The sequence below is a fragment of the Oryx dammah genome, unplaced genomic scaffold (assembly GCF_014754425.2).
Source record: "Oryx dammah isolate SB20612 unplaced genomic scaffold, SCBI_Odam_1.1 HiC_scaffold_18, whole genome shotgun sequence".
Classification (NCBI taxonomy): Eukaryota; Metazoa; Chordata; class Mammalia; order Artiodactyla; family Bovidae; genus Oryx; species Oryx dammah.
The window spans coordinates 94,964,674-94,987,349 of NW_024070202.1; the positions used below are offsets into that span (position 1 = coordinate 94,964,674).

At 41.4% G+C, this 22,676-nt stretch overlaps 1 long non-coding RNA gene across 2 annotated transcripts in view; it reads right to left on the reverse strand.

Moving 5' to 3' along the window:
* Nucleotides 1-779: 779 nt before the first annotated feature.
* The window catches only part of LOC120877367, a 78,416-nt gene continuing 56,519 nt past the window's right edge, over nucleotides 780-22,676 (reverse strand). The window contains exons 5-6 of one of the 2 annotated variants that reach the window (XR_005724321.1): nucleotides 19,539-19,647; nucleotides 780-951 (exon numbers count right to left, since the gene is read on the reverse strand). This is a non-coding gene — a long non-coding RNA (uncharacterized LOC120877367). The remainder of the gene's footprint in view (nucleotides 952-19,538; nucleotides 19,648-22,676) is intronic. The other variant, XR_005724319.1, reaches the window with a different exon arrangement.

The following is a 22,676-nucleotide window of genomic DNA, read 5'->3' on the forward strand; positions in this document are numbered from 1 at the left end:
CTTCTCAGATTATCTCTGACACCACTGAAAAGGAAACCAGGCACACAACTCGGAGGACCTTCCTCTCTCACTGGTGCACGAACAGCAGCCACCTTGTTCATTACGACGGAATTTAGTGCAAGTCCATGTCAAAGAAAGGCTGGGAGTGTTAGGTGTTTCACAGAGGAAGAGAAATGTTTACCATGTCCTCGTGGACAATCCAAGTAGAAACCTACATAAGAAGGATGAGGGTGAAGAGCTAGAGCAAAGTCTGCAGTAAACCAAGGATGTGTCCACTTGCTGGAGAGTTCCTCCCTGCCTTCTACATTTTCCCTCGAGCCACCGAGCAGGACACTGCAGCACCTTCTAAGGAAGACTGAAACAACTGACACATCGGGAGAGAGATAAACTCAAGTGTGAACACGGAGAGAAGAAACAAATGATTAACCGACCTCCCTGGGCCACATGCTGGAAACTCTACTGATAATAACAAACTCAGATACAGGCACATGAGAAGGTATCTGCTTTTCCAAACAACTTCACAGCTAAATGAAATCATTTCAAGCAATAAATTCTATTCTCCTTTCCCATACAAGCCAGCATTAATATATATAAAACACTCCCATCAGAGAAAGAGCGTTAAGCAGATATAACACATAAAACACAATGTATCTTAACAGTGTGTTTTTCTATAATTAAGTATTAAGCTTTTTCATCTATTCATTTTTAATGAAAAGATGAAAACTGAGGTTTCAATCTGACAAGGATTGCATCTGAGAATTAAAATGTCCATGGACATACCTCTTAACTCCTCATCTTTTAATTGCTGCATAAATGGTTGCCTAGGAAACTTCCCAACTGGATGAAGAAGCACAAGCGAACTCTCGTTTCCAAGCTTGCAGGTATGACTCACTACCTTTGCTCCCACAAAGTAGGTCCTCCTGAATTCTTAGAGGCAGATATTTTTGCAACCTGGATGACAATTAAAAAAAGAAGAAGAATTATTTTGAATATATGTTTTTAACAGGAATAAAAGTTAAGGGCGAGTCCCTATTACCATCAAGTTTAGAAGAGAAATGTGTATTCTTAAAATAGGCCTGCACAATCTGTATTAGGTAGTTATGGACGGTTATTTTTCTGGCAGTATGTTGACAAGACAGTAATTAAACATTATAATTAGAGAGAACAGAGAAAACACTGGAACAATACAACCACAGAGACATTTGTCAAAGAAGAATCCGGCCAGAGGGGTGCGACCCCCCAAGACCCCGAAGACCTGCCCCAAGTTCAGGCTTCCTGACAATTCTTGCAACCTAGCTACATCTGTGCCCAGAATGACACCATGACGTTGTTAAACAGAGACAAGAAAACACAGTGCAGACTGTTACATGCCAAGAGGCAGGAACCTGGGGCAAGGGCACCTCTGAAGGCTCTATTTTAACAAACAGCAGATGTACTGAAGGAGGCTGAAGTAGTAGGTGCAGCCCTCACGTCTCTGAGAAGGGACAGAATCTTACATAATCACAGTGAATTAGGGCAGAAATGCGGAGAAGAGCCTCAGGGCCCCAGCCAGGCGCAGGCGATTCCCTAGTTTTGTCACTGCTTCTGATGTCTCAGACAGAGATGGACCAGGCCTGTGGAAGGGGAGGGAGAGAAGACTGGGCCCATCGCCCACGGGAAGGGTCTCCGCTCTCTTCCCTGAGCTCTTCCTCTAAAATCTTTCCATCATCAACTTAACATCATCATCACCTCTTTTATTGTGGTAAGAACAATTATCATTCAAATTAAAACACCTAAAACTGACTCTTCTGGAGGAAAAGCTATTGCTAATTCCTAACTCCACCTTCCCCTCCACCTTGAACCTGTTAAGGAAAAACTTCCCCGAACCTGGTCTGGAATAGAACCAAGTTGCCTACTGTGAAATTCACAACATCCTAGTGGAAAGACATCAACAACATTCCAGATAAAATGTTTTCTTTCCTATGCAATTTTTCTAGTGAATCTGAAGAAAATTAAGGTCTATTCTGGGGAACCCATGTCCACTCACCCAGTTGGTTGTCAACTATCAGTTAAAGAGTCTAGTCTAAGGATTTGCAACCAGACATGCTTTTCAGTGATGATTTAATCATTCTTCCTACTAAGAGTGATTCTGAATACACCTACCAGGGGCCTCTTTCCTCGCACTGCAAAACTGTTAGTAAAACGTTGGGATGTGCTCATAACTCAACTGTCTGAGGAGCTGTCTTTAACAAACACTAACCTCAACCAGATCCTAACACCCTGCAGTGCTAAGCATGTTCCTCAGTCTCTAGACTCTGAAGGCCTCTGAATAGGCAGCAACGTCCCCCAGGAGCACCTCGAGGGCCTGACGTGGCCCCTGGCTCTCACTCCCCTTCTGTGACCACAACCCCATTGTCTCCTCCACCTCCCAAACCTAGGTCATCTGTCAGTTTTTCCAGAATGTTCTGCCATGAGTGCCTGGACTGCCAGCCCTCTGGGCGCTTCTGTAATCAAGAGCTGTTAGCACACTGCTTTCTATTTATCTCCCCAGGCTGTAGGCTTACTGAAGATGGTGCTTGGCTTTTTTATTTCTGTATCCCCCACCTTATCAGGGACTTCCTGGGTGGTGCTGGAGGTAAAGAACCCTCCTGCCAATGCAGAAGACGTAAGAGATGCGGGTTCAATCCCTGGGTCAGAAAGATCCTCTGGAGGAGGGCATGGCAACCCACTCCAGTATTCTTGCCTGGAGAATCCCATGGACAGAGGCGCCTGGTGGGATATAATCCATAGGGCTGCAAAGAGTCGGACATGACTGAAGCGACTTAGCATGCACACCTAATCCGAGCCTGGCTCAAAATGGGCAAGCAATGTTTGTTGAATGAATGAATGTAGGAAAGAGATGAAGCTGGAAAAAAATTTACCGTAAGAGGTATTCCCTGTGCAGCTTCAAAACCACCCCTAAGATGCAGTCTGGTTCTGGACTGAGGGGGACTGGGCTCCACCCGGCAGCCTACAAAGCCCTCTCAAGCAGACCCGGCTCAGAGCAGGCACGCAAAGACCCTACGGACCATCTCAAGTCCACTGGAGAGCACAGCCAGCCCAGCAGGAGGTGGATCAAATGCACCACTCCCCGAAGTTTTGCCACCAGAGGAAAAATAAGGGATTTTAGAGGAGAAGCAACATAAAAAGGAGGGAAATAAAAGATGGAAAGCAACGTCCAAAGACCCTCACAGATGGGACTCTGCTAGGCACAGGAACAAAAAAGTTTAGTTTTTCATGAAAATGTGTTAATTAAGTTTTTGAGCTATAAAGCCCTGCAGAAGCACCAGGAAAACTCAGGAGAAACTTTTTTAAAAAAACTGCTGGTTGGCTTTCGAATGGGGAGGGAAGGACTTGCAAATACCTTACAGGGAAGACAGCCTCTGTTCCCTGCCCCCTCCCCCAATCTGTCATATCTCTAGAGCTCTTTTCCCAAGAACAAACCCCACCGAGGCCTGGGCATGGTGTGGAGGAAAAGGCAGACGACAATCAGGAACACCGCCTCCTGGGTACCTGCCAGAAGATTTCCATTCATGGAAGACAACTTCCATCCGGTACTCAAATCTGCAAGTGTGCGCGAGAGCGGTGGAGTGGATGGCCGCCTCCTGTTTACTGCTGGGGTTTCACAGGTTCCTGGCAGGACAGGGTCAAGGAGTCAAAGGGGGTATAAACACCATTTTGTCCTTGCAGAAGCCATGGCATCACCCCCTGGGCTCGAGAAAGCACAGCATGGAGCAGGTGGTCCACTCAACGTCCTCTGACTGCCCTTTTCAGAGTATACCAATTCCCTATGGTGTGTCAAGGCTCTTCAGCTTGGCACAGTTTTCCCCCAAATAGCTCAATAGTTATTACTTTTCTGAAGATCATTTCCAGTTCTTAGAATCTGACCTGATGATAACTGCAGGACACATACCTGCCAAAACTGAGCAGTTAAAAGGATGCCTAACCCTGCATACCAAGGACAGGAGAGCCTGCAGCTAATTGGAGTGGGCCCATGGGTGCAGCAGAAGGTAGCTGGGGGGTGGGGTGGGGGGCGGCACGCTCCTGTCCTGTCTCCAAAAGTTCTGTATGGCTTTCGTTACTTACTGCAGAAAAAAGAGCTGGCATAAATCCAAAGACCTTATACTTAATAGGCCTTTGACTGACCTGGGAACAAACTAATTTTTTCTATTTCATTTTATAAAGCTCAGCCTTTCTCACTCTTGCACATCTCTACTTAGAAAAAGGGATGAGTAATAGTAAAACACTGTGGCGGTACGCTGAACAGCGCTCACTCAACTGAGAGAGGACGTATGCCATACGGCCCTCCATTCCACACACACGCGACAGCTTCAAAGGAGACTTATTATAGTACCTGTGGGAATCCCCCCACATGAATTAAGACTCTTTTGACTGGCTGAAAGTGGAACTGAGGGGCCAGGGAAAGGATTTCCCCTGCGATTGATTAAAAACATTATTCTGTTTTTGAGCTGTCATACCGAGTGCCATGAAGTGAGAAAAATTCTTCTTAAAATGTACTTTTTGAACTTTCCCCTCTAATACTGGATGTTAAGTACTGACTTAAAGACAAAATCTTCTAACACACTCAAAACAACTGCTTAAATGAGTTCACAGTCATAAGAAGAAGGAAAACGAAGCTCTAATGTTCCGAAAATACACTTTAACCAGTGCACCTTAATGAAACGTGCGCACCTACGGATGAAATTAAGGGTCTGCAAATGTGGATTTGCAAAATTGGTTATTTTCAACACCATGAAGTTATTATAATGTTTTTTGAGATAGGTTCCCTAAGAGCACATACAATGATGATTTGATGAACAAAAACATAATTTTTATATATTTCATTTCAAGGACATTCCTATTATATGCTAAAACAATAAAACATTTTTCTTCTTTAGAAATGGACTTGAAGGGAAAATGTAGTCATCTGAATTGAGCTCAAAAGACTAATCAAATCAAAAAGTCAAATTCATTGAGAATTTCACCCCACAAACAACACAACAAGCATCTGGAAAGTGAACTCCTAAGGTTCCAACGGAGTAGGCCATGTAGTCCAAGAACGGAGCACACAGGATCCAAAGATTTTTAAATAAAACCAATAAAAGAAACAAACAAAGACTGGGAGCAGCGTTGTTTTGGGAAACATTCCTCCCAGGACTTGAGAAATAACTTTAAGTCCTTCTTAGGGCCAGGCAATTTTTATTTATGCTTAAGACTTTAAACAGAAAGTACAAAAAATAATAGGCATGGTTTAAACATAGGGTCTTCCAAGGCGGCTCAGTGGTAAAGAATCTACCTGCCAATGCAGGAGACTCCAAAGACCTGGGTTCAATCCCTGGGTTGAGAAGCTCCCCTGGAGGAGGAAATGGCAACTCCAGTATTCTTGCCTGGAGAATCCCATGGGCAAGGAGCCTGGTGGGCTACAGTCCATGCAGTCACCAAAGGTCAGACAGAACTGAGCACATACACCACACAGATGAGACAATTAACAAACCTCTTAAACTGGGACTATATTGTGCTTACTGACTTGCTTCCAAATAGTAGAGTATCCTAACAGGAGGCCGGGAGAATACACTTCCAGTGGAAGAACTTAGCAGACACTACCCTGGTCAGGTGGTCAAGGTCAGCACCATTAGGGATACATCATGATGACAGCATGTTCCCTGGACACAAGGTGGTAAGAATGTCACTTCACTTTTGGTCCTCCTCTCAGAACCCCACAACTAGGTTAATAACCAGAAAAACAGGAGAGAAATCTGAACTGAGGGGCAGTCAACAAAACATCTGTCCAGTATTCCTCAAAACTGACATCATCAAAAACAAGGCAAAGCTAAGTAACTGTTACAGACCAGAGGAAATTAAGGAGACAGGATGATAAGATGTAATGTGATATCCTGGGTAGATCCTGGAACAGGAAAAGGACATTAGGGGAAAACAGTGAAATATGAATACTAGTCACATGCTAGTAAAGTTATGCTCAAAATTCTCCAAGCCAGGCTTCAGTAATACGTGAACCGTGAACTTCCTGATGTTCAAGCTGGTTTTAGAAAAGGCAGAGAAACCAGAGATCAAATTGCCAACATCCACTGATCATGGAAAAAGCAAGAGAGTTCCAGAAAAACATCTATTCTGCTTTATTGACTATGCCAAAGCCTTTGACTGTGTGGATCACAATAAACTGTGGAAAATTCTGAAAGAGATGGGAATACCAGACCACCTGACCTGCCTCTTGAGAAATCTGTATGCAGGTCAGGAAGCAACAGTTAGAACTGGACATGGAACAACAGACTGGTTTCAAATAGGAAAAGGAGTATGTCAAGGCTGTATATTGTCACCCTGCTTGTTTAACTTCTATGCAGAGTGAGAAACACTGGGCTGGAAGAAGCACAAGCTGGAATCAAGATTGCCAGGAGAAATATCAATCACCTCAGATATGCAGATTACACCACCCTTATGGCAGAAAGTGAAGAGGAACTAAAAAGCCTCTTGAGGAAAGTGAAAGAGGAGAGTGAAAAAGTTGGCTCAAAGCCAACTTCGTTCAAAAAATGAAGATCATGGCATCTGGTCCCATCACTTCATGGGAAATAGATGGAGAAACAGTGGAAACAGTGTCAGACTTTATTTTGGGGGGCTGCAAAATCACTGCAGATGGTGACTGCAGCCATGAAATTAAAAGACACTTACTCCTTGGAAGAAAAGTTATGACCAACCTAGATAGCATATTGAAAAGCAGAGATATTACTTTGCCGACTAAGGTCTGTCTAGTCAAGGCTATGGTTTTTCCAGTAGTCATGTATGGATGTGAGAGTTGGACTGTGAAGAAGGCTGAGTGCCGAAGAATTGATGCTTTTGAACTGTGGTGTTGGAGAAGACTCTTGAGAGTCCCTTGGACTGCAAGGAGATCCAACCAGTTCATTCTGAAGGAGATCAGCCCTGGGATTTCTTTGGAAGGAATGATGCTAAAGCTGAAACTCCAGTACTTTGGCCACCTCATGCGAAGAGTTGACTCATTGGAAAAGACCCTGACACTGGGAGGGATTGGGGGCAGGAGGAGAACAGGACTACAGAGGATGAGATGGCTGGATGGCATCACTGACTCGATGGACGTGAGTCTGAGTGAACTTCGGGAGTTGGTGATGGACAGGGAGGCCTGGCGTGCAAAAAGTTGGACACAACTGAGCGACTGGTGACAATTATGATAATGTAAGAGTAAGCCACTGGGGTAACTGGGTGGGAACTCTGCACTACGTTTGCAACTTTTCTAAAAGTAATCAAACTTTCAAGAGCTCCGTCCACAACACTGATGCCATGATGTTTGGGTGGGTGTTGCACCAACAGGGACAAACACAGGCTGGGGCCCCGGCCACTCTGCACGCTGACCGACAGATACTTGGGCCGATCTGGGAGCCTCAGACACCAGGGACCACAGATGGCGTGCATGTGAAACAGGAACAGACATCTCTGAGCGCCTGACACCTTCATCTGAAGTGAAAAATAGGCAGTTTTATGCGTGGAAAAAAGACAAAGGCTAAATGGGTTGGCCTGGAGCCATCAGAGCTCTGTGAAAACACATGACAAGCCAGCCTCCATCCCTCACTCAGCAAATACTACTGCCAGAATCCAAGCAGGTGTGAAAAAGAGTTACAGAGCCCTCCCTCCCACACCCTACAGGCTCTGTGTCCTATTTCTGTATCATAAAAAGGTAACTCTGAGAAGGACAGGCACAGAATTCCTTTAAGGGTTTGAAGGAGAAAGGGCATTAAGAGAGTCCTTTGACCCAAGAGCACATAACTATGTATCTTCAAGAATCTGCTGAGTCAGCACACAGGTGGCACTGTGGGAGCCCTGTTCTGTAGTGAGGAGGCCAGAGTCTTGGGAGGGCTGCTCAACACAGAAACACATTTGTCTACAGAATAAACATGTGGCACGGTTCGGTTTGCTGCAATGGATTTCTTTAATTGCCTTGAATTTTAATCAAAAAACACATCTAGGGGTTCATCTTCACTAACCAAAAAGTTCCAGAATTCATAAGCTAGATGAATATGCAGTACTCATTAGGCCAGAAAATTAAAATATAAATGATTTAAAAATTTTTTCCAGGAAACTCACATACTGTCAATCAAAATCATAATAGTTCTAGACGGAAAGTGACCGACTGTTTAAAGTTGATCTGAAAAAGAAATGATATAGAAATATCCCAGAAAAATCTGAAAAATAATAATAGTTCAGATGATGATGAAGAAGGATCTTGTTCTACCAACTCTAATAATTAAGACAGTATGGTATAGATCCAGAATCAACAAACAGACCAATGGAAGAGTAACACACCTGAAAATAAAACAAATAGCAAAAACTGCTTCATTTATTCAACCACCTATTGAGGTATGGACACTGCTGATCACTCCTTGATAGTGAAACAAAAAAGGCGAAGTCAAACCAAAAAGACAAAGTATGTGAATGCTGGCCAATCACGTGGGGAGAGTATAAGTTAAATGTTTCTCACATTTTACATGTGAATCTATTCCAGATAAATGTTAATTATAAACACATCCTAGCATTACACGAATAAAACACAGGTGAATATTTATACACAATTTTGTGATAGGAAAGATGTGAGTTCAAAGATCATCATTTTAAACCGGGTCCATCTAAATGTCAACAGGGGCACCGTTAAGTAAATGGATGGTTATGTAGTCCTTAAATTGTTGTTGAAGAAATATACTTACTAACATGCAAAATGCAGTATTTAGTAAAAAGGTAAGGTATAAAAATTATGTCTGCGGTAAAAGTGAAAGTAAAGAAATATACTTACTAACATGCAAAATGCAGTATTTAGTAAAAAGGTAAGGTATAAAAATTATGTCTGCGGTAAAAGTGAAAGTGAAAGTCGTTCAGACGTGTCCGACTCTTAGTGATCCCATGGACTATACAGTCCATAGAATTCTCCTAGCCAGAATACTGGAGTGGGTAGCCTTTCCCTTCTCCAGCAGATCTTCCCAACCCAGAAATCGAACCGGGGTCTCCTGCACTGCAGACAGATTCTTTACCAACTGAGCTATAAGGGAAGCTGTAAATACATTTGCAATAAAAATACCTAAATATAGATAGTAATGGTGACACTGACAGGAAACATTTATTCTGAAAAGATGTCAATTCTTCTCTAATTAATCTATAAAGTCAATGCATGAACTCAATCCAAGGAAGATTTTTCATGGAATGTATTCTAAAATGCATATGTTAGAGCAAAAGGGGAAAAGTAGGGATAATTTTAAAGAACAAGAAGAAAGAAGGATCTATTCTACCAGATAAAAAGACACAATAAAGAAATAAAGGCATCATAAAGAAAATGTAGAATTGAAGCAGGGAAAAGAAAGACCTATATAGATAGAAACCTGATGTGACAAAATGGCATTGCACACCAGGGGAGAAAATATGTACCAATGAATAAATGCTGTTAGGAAAGCCGGTTGTCCATGGGAAAATAAAACAAAGTATACCCACTTCACAATATACACACAATTCCATCTTAGAGACTGCAGGTGAAACCATGAAAAGCAAAATCTGAAAACTTTCAGTAGAAAACAGATGAGACTATTTCTATGACCTCAACCTAAGAAAATAATTTTTTTCAAATAAAGACACGAAGAACCAAAGCCAAAAGGACTGATTAAATTTGACAGCATAAAAGGAAACTCCTGTTCAATAAAAGACATTATTCAAAAAGTGAACAATCAAGCCCCAAACCAGAAGACAACTGGACATGTATGGACAGAAAAGAAGAGTAAGAAAAATATATAAAGATAGCTGAATAAGAAAACCAATAGGAAAAATGGGCACATGTCTGACAAACACACTTTACAGAAGTCATTCAAGTAGCCAATAAATACAAACATTCTCCATCTCACTAGTAATCAACAAAATTTTTATTAAAACCACAGTGAAATACTATTTCATAACCTACCAAACTGACAAAATTAAAATCTCTTTTCCTGAGGATATGAAACAAAGTATAAGCATTGTAGGCAGCAATTTCACTACAGATACTCAATTTGAAGTTGTGCTCATCCTAAGACCCATATACCCAGATAAACTAAGTGCATGTACAGGATACACTAAGTACATGCACGTGGGAATTAACACAACCTGGAGTGACAAGCGGGTCACAGAAGAGATCAAAGGGAAAATCAGCAATATCTTGAGACCAAAAAGAAAAAAGAAAAAAAATGCTTACAGCTACATGTTTGAATAGTGAAAAATTGCAAAATTTAAATACTTGTCGACAGGAAAATGTATTTTTAAAATGTGACATTTTTAGAAAACAGAACACGGTAAAAACAAATTAAATGAGTGACTATATCTATAGGTATTATCATGAATAAATCTTGAAAACGTAATATTGGGCCAAAAAGGCAAGCACCGAAGAGGTACATACTATGTTCTGAGAGACGCAGAGGAGACACTTAGGTCTCCCTTTAGCAATAAAGGGAACTCATTCCCCCAGCTACTGGGAGTGCTGCAGGCTGACCACCCTCAGCTGAAAAGAGTCATCTTGTCAAAGTCAGGTCCCCTTTGGGGATGTAGCCTGCATCCCATGTCTGGTCAGTGTGAGGCTAAAGATGCTTGGCCCCTCACCTCAACTTAGGACAACTCTGAAGGGCTGTCCCACCTTCAGAGCTCCCTCTGGGATAGGCTGAGGCCTTTCCTGTGACTGCACTGCAGCCCAATTTCTCTCTCAGAAATCTCCTTAATAAACTTCCGGCATGTTAACCTCTGCTCAGAGTCTGCTTTCCTTGGAACTCTACTTTCAACAGATACAACTTATATCTTATTTGAAAATATATAGCACACATGTTAAGAAGACTGAAATCATACCAAGTGTCTGTTCTAACCACAATGGAACAAACTAGAAATCAGCAGCAGAAGAAAACCTGGAAATTTCACAAGCACGTGTGAATTAACACAATCTTGAGTGACGAACGGGTCACAGAAGAGACCAAAGGGAAAATTAGCAATATCTTGAGACCCCTCCCACCAAAAAAATGAAAAGCAACAAACCAAAATTTATGGGATGCAACAAAATCAATACTAAGAGGGAACTTCACAGTGGTGAACACCCACGTTAAAAATGAAGAAACTGCTTAGGAGTGCGTGCTCAGTCATGTCCGACTCTTTGCAACCTCGTGGCCAGGCTCAGTCTCTTATTGATTTGGAAAACTCAGCAATGGCCACAGGACTGAAAACAATCAGTTTTCATTCCAATTCCAAAGAAAGGCAATGCCAAAGAATGTTCAAACTACTGCACTCATCTCACATGCTAGCAAAGCAATGCTCAAAATTCTCCAAGCCAGGCTTCAGAAGTACGGGAACCGAGAACTTCAAGATGTTCAACCTGGATTTAGAAAAGGTAGAGGAATTAGAGATCAAATTGCCAACATCCACTGGATCATAGAAAAGGCAAGAAAGTTCCAGAAAAACATCTACTTCTGCATTATTGACTACACCAAAGTCTTTGACTGTGTAGATCACAGCAAACTGTGGAAAATTCTTAAAGAGTTAGGAATACCAGATCACCTTACCTGCCTCCCGAGAAATCTGCATGCAGGTCAAGAAGCAACAGTTAGAACCGGACATGGAACAACAGACTGGTTCCAAACTGGGAAAGGAGTACGTCAAGGCTGTATACTGTCAGCCTGCTTGTTTAACTTATATGCATAGTATGTCACGCAAAACACCAGGCTGGATGAAGTACAAGGTGGAATCAAGATTGCCAGGAGAAATATCAATAACCTCAGATATGCAGATAATACCACTCTTATGGCAGAAAGTGAAGAAGAACTAAAGAGCCTCTTGATGAAAGTGAAAGAGGAGAGCGAGGAAGTTGGCTTAAAACTCAACATTCAAAAAAACTAAGATCATGGCATCCGGTCCCATCAGTTCAGTTCAATTCAGTTCAGTCGCTCAGTTGTGTCCGACTCTTTAAGACCTCATGAACCGCAGCACGCCAGGTCTCCCTGTCCATCACCAACTCCCGGAGTTTACCAGTCCCATCAGCTCATGGCAAATAGAGGAGGAAGCAATAGAAACAGAGACAGACCTTATTTTCTTGGGCTCCAAAATCACTGAAGATCATGACTGCAGCCATGAAATTAAAAGACGACGCTCGCTCCTTGGAAGAAAAGCTATGACCAACCTAGGCAGCATATTAAAAAGCAGAGATATTACTTTACCAACAAAGGTCTGTCTAGTCAAAACTATGGTTTTTCCAATAGTCATGTCTGGATGTGAGAGTTGGACGATAAAGAAAGCTGAGCGCCAAAGAATTGATGCTTTTGAACTGTGGTGTTGGAGAAGACTCATGAGAGTCCCTTGGACTGCAAGGAGATCCAACCGGTCCATCCATCCTAAAGGAAATCAGTCCTGAATATTCATGGGAAGGACTGATGTTGAAGCTGAAGCTCCAATACTCTGGCCATCTGATGGGAAGAACTGACTCACTGGGAAAGACCCTGATGCTGGGGAAGACTGAAGGCTGGAGGAGAAGAGGAGGACAGAGGATGAGATGGTTGGATGGTATCACGGACTTGATGGACATGAGTTTGAGCAAGCTCCGGAAGTTGGTGATGGACAGGGAAGCCTGGCGTGCTGCAGTCCATGGGGCTGCAAAGAATCAGACACAACTGAGAGACTGAACTGAACTGGCCAGGGTCCTTTGTCCATGGAATTTTCCAGGCAAGCATACTGGAGTGGGTTGCCATTTCCTACTCCATTCCCCATCTAGAAATTGAACGCACATCTCTTGTGTCTCCTGGATTGGACGGCAGATTCTTTACCACTGGTGCCACCTGGGAAGCCCACACTAAAAAAGAAGAAAGATCCCATATAAACAAGCTAATTGTACACCTCGGGGAACCAGAAAAAGAAGAATGAACTAAGCCCAAATTTGGTAGAAGGAAGGAAATAATAAAGATTAGAGCAGAAAGAAAATAGTGAGTAGAAAAACAACAAGAAAAAACTATCAAAACTAAGAGTTGACGTTTTAAAAAAAAAACAGCAAAACTGACAAACATTTAGCTAGACTAAGGAAAAGAGGAAACTCAAAATCAGAAATGAAAGAGGAAACATAACAACTGATGCCACAGAAACCGAAGAATGTAAGAGGCTACTATGAGTAATTATATATCAACAAATTGGAAAATCTAGAAGAAATAGAAAAATACCTAGAAACATACAGCCCACCAAGACCAAATCATGAAGAAAGAGCAAATGTGAACAGAGTGGTAAGGAGGCTGAATCAGTAGTCAAAAACTCCCCAACAAAGAAAAGCACAGGACCAGTGGTCACTGGTGAATTCTATCAGATAGTTAAAGAAGTACTGTGGGTCACAATAAACTGTGGAAAATTCTGAAAGAGATGGGAATACCAGACTACCTGACCTGCCTCATGAGAAATGTGTTTGCAGGTCAGGAAGCAACAGTTAGAACTGGACATGGAACAACAGACTGGTTCCAAATAGGAAAAGAAGTACGTCGAGGCTGTATATTGTCACCCTGCTTATTTAACTTCTATGCAGAGTACATCATGAGAAATGCTGGGCTGGAAGAAGCACAAGCTGGAATCAAAATTGCCAAGAGAAATATCAATAACTTCAGATATGCAGATGACACCACCCTTATGGCAAAAAGTGAAGAAGAACTAAAGAGCCTCTTGATGAAAGTGAAAGAGAGTAAAAAAGTTGGCTTAAAGCTCAACATTCAGAAAACTAAGATCATATCATCCAGTCCCATCACTTCATGGCAAATAGATGGGGAAACAGTGGAAACAGTGTCAGACTTTATTTTTGGGGGCTCCAAAATCACTGCAGATGGTGACTGCAGCCATGAAATTAAAAGCCGCTTACTCCTTGGAAGGAAAGTTATGACCAACCTAGATAGCATATTAAAAAGCAGAGACATTACTTTGTCAACAAAGGTCCGTCTAGTCAAGGCAATGGTTTTTCCAGTGGTCATGTATGGATGTGAGAGTTGGGACTATAAAGAAAGCTGAGTGCAGAATTGATGCTTTTGAACTGTGGTCTTGGAGAAGACTCTTGAGAGTCCCTTGGACTGCAAAGAGATCCAACTAGTCCATCCTAAAGGAGATCAGTCCTGGGTGTTCATTGGAAGGTCTGATTTTGAAGCTTAAACTCCAATACTTTGGCCACCTGATGCAAAGAGCTGACTCATTTGAAAAGACCCTGATGTTGGGAAAGATTGAAGGCAGGAGGAGAAGGGGATGACAGAAGATGAGATGGCTAGATGGCATCACTGACTCAGTGGACATGGGTTTGGGTAGACTCTGGAAGTTGGTGATGGACAGAGAGTCCTGGCGTGCTGCGGTTCATGGGGTCGCCAAGAGTCGGACACGACTGAGCGACTGAACTGAACTGAAAGCTAATTCTGAAACTGGTCCTGGCATAGGGATAGACATGTAGACTGGAACAGAAGAGAGAGCACAGAAATAAATCCATGACTATAAGGTCTTCAATAAGGGCGCCAAGAATACACAAAACAGAAAAAAGACAAGCTCTTCAATAAACAATGCTGAGGAAACTGGATATCCACAGGCAAAGAATGAAACTGGACCCTTATCTTATGCCACATAGAAAAGTTGACTCAAAATGGTTGCAAAACTTAAACATTAAGACCCAAAACTGTAAAACTCCTAGGAGAAAACATAGGGGAAAGGCTTCATGACACTGGGAGTGCAACAAAAGCAATAATAGGCAAATATCTGTATATTAAACAAAAAAGCTTTGCAGAACAAAGCAAAGAATTTAACAAGAGTGAAAAGGAAAATATCTGATAAAGTAATATCCATGATATCGATATTATGGCTGCTACAACTCAATTAGCATAAATAAATATATACATAGATAAATAAATAAATAAGGAAATGATTAAAAATAAGCCAAGGACTTGAATTGGCTTTTCCCCAAAGACATACACACGGCCAACAGAAATATGGCAAGATGCTCAACATCACTAACTATCAGGGAAATGCAAATACACAATGAGATGTCACCTCACACCTGTTAGAATAGCTGTTGTTAAAAACACACATATACGCATAAAAACAAGTGTTGGCAAGGATGTGAAGAAACTGAAACCCTTGTGCACTGTTGGCAGGAATGTAAAATCCTACATCTGGTATGGAAGACAGTACAGAGGTTCCTTAACATATTAAAAATAGAACTACCATATGATCCAGCAACTATACATTTGGATGTTTATCCAAAACAACTGAAATTAGGTTGTCAAAGAGATATTTGTACTCCCAACACTTTAATTCTATAACATTCCTTATGCTTTCTTTGTATGCCTGAAATATTCCGTAATTTTTAAAAGTAACTTTAAAGGAACATCTTGTCCCTGTATCAGCTGTTCTCTACCTTCACTTTTTTTTTTTTTTTACAAAAATAAAGAAGATAGATGACCGTCATGTGGACAGGAGGTTATCACAGGTGCTCCCACATCTTGAAACAAGACCAAATTTCACAGGGGAAGCAAAGAAAACAGAAATACAGAGTTCTTTTTTTCTTTTACATTCTTTTTAAATTGAGCAATCTCAAAAGGATTTACAAGTTTCTAACTCCTTGTGATGCACAAGGAAGGATCATTTGAAATCAGCTGCTGCACAGATAAAGCGCATCACTTCTACAGTAACTGCACCTCTCTTTCTCCTGCTCAAGAAATTATCAAATTTCAAATGAGAAAGAAAGCATAAGACTAACTTTGCTTTTATTACATTTCAAACTCAGTGGCATCATACTTTGAACCTGGGCAGTTTGACTCTGAACTTAGACACGGTTTATTACCAGGAACAACCTCCAGAGAAAACTTCTAAAAGCAGGATTCAGAGTAAAAGGAGATGCCGATGGATCTTGCTTTCTAGATTCAGAACATTTTCCAATATGAAGTGTTAAAAGTATAATTACAGTTATGTAAAACAAAACATGATTTTTGTATTTTTAATAAAAATATTAGCAAAATAAAAGGGTCTGCCTGGATGACTTAATCAACGAGCATATTCACATAAAATACATAGCTGAGATGAGATGAAACTATTTCCCCACACTTATCAGATTAATGGCACAACTCCCAGTGTCACTGTGTTCAGCTCTGATTCTTGTCAATTTTAAAAATTTGGTATGTTAAAATTAGTTCCACATCCCTAGGGTTGGTTCGGAGAAGGCAATGGCAACCCACTCCAATACTCTTGCCTGGAAAATCCCATGGATGGAGCCCGGTTGGCTGCAGACCATGGGGTCACTAAGAGTCGGACATGACTGAGCGACTTCACTTTCACTTTTCACTTTCATGCATTGGAGAAGGAAATGGCAACCCACTCCAGTATTCTTGCCTGAAGAATCCCAGGGACGGGGGAGCCTGGTGGGCTGCCATCTCTGGGGTCGCACAGAATCAGACACGACTGAAGCGACTTAGCAGTAACAGCAGGGTTGGTTCACAGAACCATGTTTTTCCTTGTCCCTATCCAACTTCCTGAGCTACGTGTGACAGCAAAATATCAGAGACTGCAGTAACTTCAAGGAAAAACGTGCGTGGAGGAAGGCAGGATGAAAAATTCATTCTCCTAATGTGGGGCGAACAGATTGTGTACATATCCAAGGCGTTGAGATCAAACAATCCCATTTATCTTTCACAGTTACCAGTGTTAGTCGCTCAGTTGTGTCCAACTCTTTGTGACCCCATGGACGATAGCCCACCAGGCTCCTCTGTCCATGGGATTATCCAAGCAAGAATACTGGAGTGGGCTGCCATTCTTTTCTCCAGGGACTCTTCCCAACTCAGGGATCAAACTCTGGTCTCCTGCATTGCAGGCAGATTCTTTACCATCTGAGCCACCAGGGAAGACCTAATTTATCTTCAGTCACATTAATTATTCAGGATCACTACTAAGAAACGAAACGTTGGATTCTATATTTGTTTGATATAAAACATTTATAGACAGTTGCAAAGAAGAAGGAAAAAAAATAAAAATTCTCAGATACAGGCAAAAAAAGGGGGGGAATGTTGTTGACTGACAGCAGAAATCTCCAATGATCTATGTCAGCAAAAGCTTTCATATCTTAAAGGAATCTTATTCACAACAATCTCTTTCCTGACACTGTCAAAAAATCTTTTTCTTTCACATTTTCCTAGCAATCCACTTGTCCCTAACTTTTCAGCCACATCTTGGAAAAGAGTTGTGACCTCAGCTCAGGCTGGCAACACAGGCACGCCCTCTTCTGGCACAAAAGCAAACTGCCTGTTTACACTGGCACTCTCGCCCAAGAAATTATTTCTGAATTTTACAGCATTGGAACACATACCTCATGGTCTGCATTTTACAGACGAGGAAAACAGCCTAACTGAGGTCAAGAAACTTACTTCATCAAGGTGCGCCAAGCAGGAGGACATTTAAAGCAGGATCTGACCACGTATTATTGAAAGGTAAGTTAGAAGCAATGGGTAAAACCTAATTTTAAGTTGTACTGTTTTGACGTAGATTCAAAATAATGGTTTACATAGTATTTTGGGTTTAATGTAATATATTCATGATCATTAAAAAATAAAGGAATAGTGAGCAAAAATTTTCAGAAGAATTAGAGGAGTTATTTTCCAAACTATTTTTCAATATTTTCAAAAAGTATAAAAATAAGATTACTTTCTGGATTTATTCATTGCAGCTTCACAGGTGGCTCAGTGGTAAAGAACTGCCTGCCACTGCACAAGATGCAGGAGACACAGGTTTGATCCCTGAGTTGGGAAGATCCCCTGGTGGGCAGGGAATGGCAACCCACACCAGTGTTCTTGCCTGGGAAACCCCACGGACAGAGGAGCCTGGCGGGCTACAGTCCATGGGGTCACAAAGAGTCCGACAGGACTGAGCACACGGGCACATTTGCCACCAGTGTACTTCTTCCAAAAGAAGGACAAGGCAGAAATAATTAGAATTAAAAACACAATGAACTGTCATCCTCCTTTACATGCTAATGCCAATGGATATGAATTAAGAGTTTATGCTTTGTGTTGATGACATGTCAAAAATTTTAAACCTGTTGATTTCTAAATACCTTTATTAGTAATTAGCAATCTTTATCATAAATTAATGATTAAAAATACCTCCTTTACAGGGCTATTTTAAAAGTTAAATGAGCTAATACATATGTAAGATGGAGCTATCTTTTCTAAAATTCACCTTTTTAATCTTCTTTATACCAAAGAAGTATAAAGAATCTACTTTGTAAGTAATAAAAATGCAGAGACAAGAAGTCAAATGGGAAAAAGTAATCAAAAGGAATTACTAAGTTCTTAAACCTGATTGGCTTTCACGTCAGAGAACATCTCCACTCTGTAACTGCCCTGAAGCTCTCATCAGTGACTTTACCTGTAAACACGAGTCCCACCACAGCCCGAGATGCTGCACAAGCACAGACCACCAAGGCCAGGTCGGTTTTCACTCTCCTCACTACTGCTCCGTGTGTGTTCTCCCAGAACACAGACGGGTCAAAGAGGGACATCTTTAAAGTTCAGTCAAGTGTATGCAAATAGCTACACTCCTCTGATAAAACCTCTGGGGTGATTTCTTGGCTTCCCAAACCAACAAGCAAAACAAATAAACCTCCTAGGTGTCTTGTATTCCCACCTCAGTGAACGGTATCACCACTTGTTGAGACGGCCTTGTCTAAAGTTGAACTCAGCCTTGATGCTGCTTTCTCTCCTATTCTTCAAATTCAGCCAGCCACAAAGTCACGTCACTCAGACTCACTGCATGTCTTGGCCCTGTTCGCTCTTTTCAATACCCCCATGTCGCAGCTTTATGGCCCCCCCCCCCCGCAACCTGGCTAACAGCCAAGTCCTATTCATCCTCCAAATCTCAGCAGTCTACATTCCCTGTTCCAAAGCTTCCTGCAACAAAGCCTCTCTGAAGGCCCCTGCCTCCTCCCCATGGAGGCCGACTGTGTATCGTCAGGGCTCCATCCTCAACTCCATGTGTCTTTTATCCTTGCAGGTATGTCTTATCTTTGGTGTGCATGACAAACATGAGAGTCCCTTAAATCTTTGTTGAATAAAGGATTTACTTTGAGGGGAGAAAAGAAAAAGAACAATTTGGTTAAATAACTGGTATTTTATCTGGGAAAATGGCTGAATGAATTTTAGGCAAATAATTGGTTGTTTACAGAACAGTTTTTTTCTGTTTGAATATTCCTGCCTGGAGAATCCCATGGACAGAGGAGCCTGGTGTGCTACAGTCCATAGGGGTGCAAAGAGTCAGACAGGACTGAAGCGACTTAGGACACATGCACACAGGCTGAGTCACAGGCAAGATGTTCTAGAGTTGTTGACTTTTTCATTAAAATTAGGTCATTTTCTAATTTTATCTGAGGATGTAAAATTCAATGTCCCTAGAGACCGCTATTCCTAGGCTGGTGCAGACGTGGCCAGGCCCTGCTCCAGGGGGTTCTCTTGGCTGCACTTTACCTCTCATCCTCAAGGGTCTTATGTCCAGATTTCCTGCTGTCTCCACGTATGTGGGGCTGGGGACAGGCGGGTTGGCACCCAAGGCCTAGAAGAGTGTGCCTCTCTGTATCTAAAAAATACAGAGGTATTAAGCTGTCATCCATTTCCTTCATGAAGAACTGAGAGGTGGAGGTTAACCTACACTTCTGAACTACTGTGCAAAAATACAATATCAACCTAAGAAACTACCATTTCTTCCAGCCAGAGGCTGCTAACAGTTGTTCGGCACAAAACCAATCATTCTAAACCAATGTTCACATTTAAGCAAAATGCAGCTGCTACTGTCACTAAACTCTGGCAAAGGCAACTAATAATGATTTGTCTCACCTTTAGAATCCAAAAAACATTTGACACAAAAATTAATTCAACAGGTCTCACCAAGTATCCGAAGCAACAAAGTACAATGAAATCCACAATACTGCCCTGTTTCTTGAACAGTTTTCTTAAGGAGGACTTAAAAATTTGACTGGCCATCCATTTTTTAATGGCTTTATTAAGGTGTAATTTATATACCATGAAAGTAATCCATTTAAACAATATAATCAGATGAGCTTTAGTAAGTTATACATAGACAGCCACATGACTGTCAACAAAAATACTTCCATCATCCCAAGAGTTCCCTTCTACCCGCTCACAGCCAACCTCTACTCCCCCTTTGGCCCCAGGCAACCACTGACCTGATCTTTGATTTTCTCTTTTCTAAAAATTTCATATAAATAGCACATTACAACATACAGTCCTTTGTTTCTGGCTTCTGCTAACTGGCATGTTTTTGAGGTTCATTCATGTTATACTAGAGAATGAATTAGGAGTTTGTTCTTTCTCGTGGCTGAGTAATATTCCATTGTACAGCCATCACACATTTTGCGTATCCATTCACCAGATGAGGGATTTGGATTCTTTGTGAATTGTCTCTAGTATCTTTTGGATTGTCTATTGTGAATCTGCTATGAATATATGCTTGATTCTTGAATGGACACAATTTTTTTTTATAACCTTATTGGGGTGTTACTGATATACAATAAACTACACAAACTTAAAGTATACAATTTGATGAATTCTGATTTATGTATACACCCCTGAAACTATTATGCTTAATCAAGATAATGAGTATATACATCCCCCCTAATGCTTCTTCGTGCCCCTCCCTTTCCTATTCTCCTTCCTCCCCCAAGCCATCCTCAGGCAACCATGGATCTGCTGTCACTATAGATTACTTTCCATTTTCTAGAATTTCAATTAAATGGTGCTCTGAGGGGGGAATCTGCTTTTGCTACAGAGCATACTCATCCTGAGATTCCCCATGCCACTGCATATATGAACAGTCCACTCCTTTTCATTGTTGAGTTGCATTCCAGTGCAAGGATTTATCTATTCATCTGTTGGTGGACAGTTACATTATTTCTACTTTTTGGCAACCACAAATAAAGCTTCCATGAACACTGTATACAAGTCTTTGTCTGGACATATGCTATTATTTCTCCTGACAGCCTATCTATAAGAACGGAATTGTCGGTCACATGTTGAGTGTATGTTGAACTTTTAAAGAAACTGCCAAACTGCTTTTGAACATGGCTGTACCATTTTATATTACCACCAGCAGCATGTAAAGATTCTGGCTTACCTACATCCTTGCCAATGCATGGACTGTCAGTTTTTTTTTTAATTTTAGTCATTATAGTGGGTGTGCAGCAATATCTCATTAAAGCTTTAATTTGCATGTCCCTCGTGACTAGCGATGTTGAAATGCTTTTCATATGTTTATGTGCCATTCATATATCTTTCTGGTGAAATGTCTCTCCAAATTTTTGTACATATTTAAATCGGATTGCTGTCTTCTGACTCGATTTTAAGAGTTCTTTATTTTTTTCCTATATGTGTTATGCTTAGTTACTCAGTTGTGTCTGACTCTTTGTGACCCCATGGACAGGCTCCACTGTCTCCAGGGGATCTTCCCAACCCAGGGATCGAGCCTAGGTCTCCGCACTGCAGGTGGATTCTTTACTGTCTGAGCCACCAGGGAAGCCCAAGAATACTGGAGTGGGTAGCTTATCCCTTCTCTAGGGAATCTTTCCAACCCAGGAATTGAACTGAGGTTTCCTGCAATGCAGGTAGATTCTTTACCAGCTGAGCTACCAGGAAATCCCCCTTTTTCTACATACTAATCCTTTATCAGGCTTATGTTTTGTGAATATTTTTTCCTAGTATGTGGCTTGACTTTTCATTTTCTTAAGACTGGTATCTTCTGAAGAGCAAAACTTTAATTGTGATGAAATCCAATTTACCATTTTTTCTTTTATACTTCATGCTTTTTATATCCTACTGACTAAATCTTTGTCTAACCCAAGACACAAGACTTCCAGCTACATTTGCTTCTTTACATGTGGGTCTCTGATCCATTTTAAGTTGATTTTTGTGTATATTGTAAGGTAAAAGTCAAGGTACATTTTACTTCATGAAGAAATCCAATTGTTACTATTTGTTGAAGGGACTATGCTCTCTCTATAGGATTATCTTAGTACCTTTGTTGAAAAGCAACTGACCACATACGTATCTTATTTCTGGATATTTTGTTCCACTGATCTGTATGTTCATCCATATGTAAATACTACACTGTTTTTATTACTACAGCTTTATGGTAAGTTTTGAAAAGAGGCAGTATAAGTTTTCCAACTTTCTTCTATTTTCAACTTTCTTCTTTTTTTAAAGTTACACTATTCTACTCTCTCTTCCTCTCCTGCGTGCATGTGCTCTTTCTCTCTCTCTCCCCCTCTCCCAAGAGCTGTAACACTGATTTGCCTAAGAGCTATAACATGGTTTGTCCAAGACCCGAGAGCTGTGACGCACCAAGGGCTTTAATGTCCGTTGCTCCAAATCTTTGCTGTGATGAGACAAAGAACCGAAGAACATACACTCGCGTGACAGAAGGAATGATGCTGAAGCTGAAACTCCAGTCCTTTGGCCACCTCATAGGAAGAGCTGACTCATTGGAAAAGACTCTGATGCTGGGATAGATTGGGGGAAGGAGGAAAAGGGGACGACCGGGGATGAGATGGCTGGATGACATCACCGACTCGATGGACGTGAGTTTGAATACAC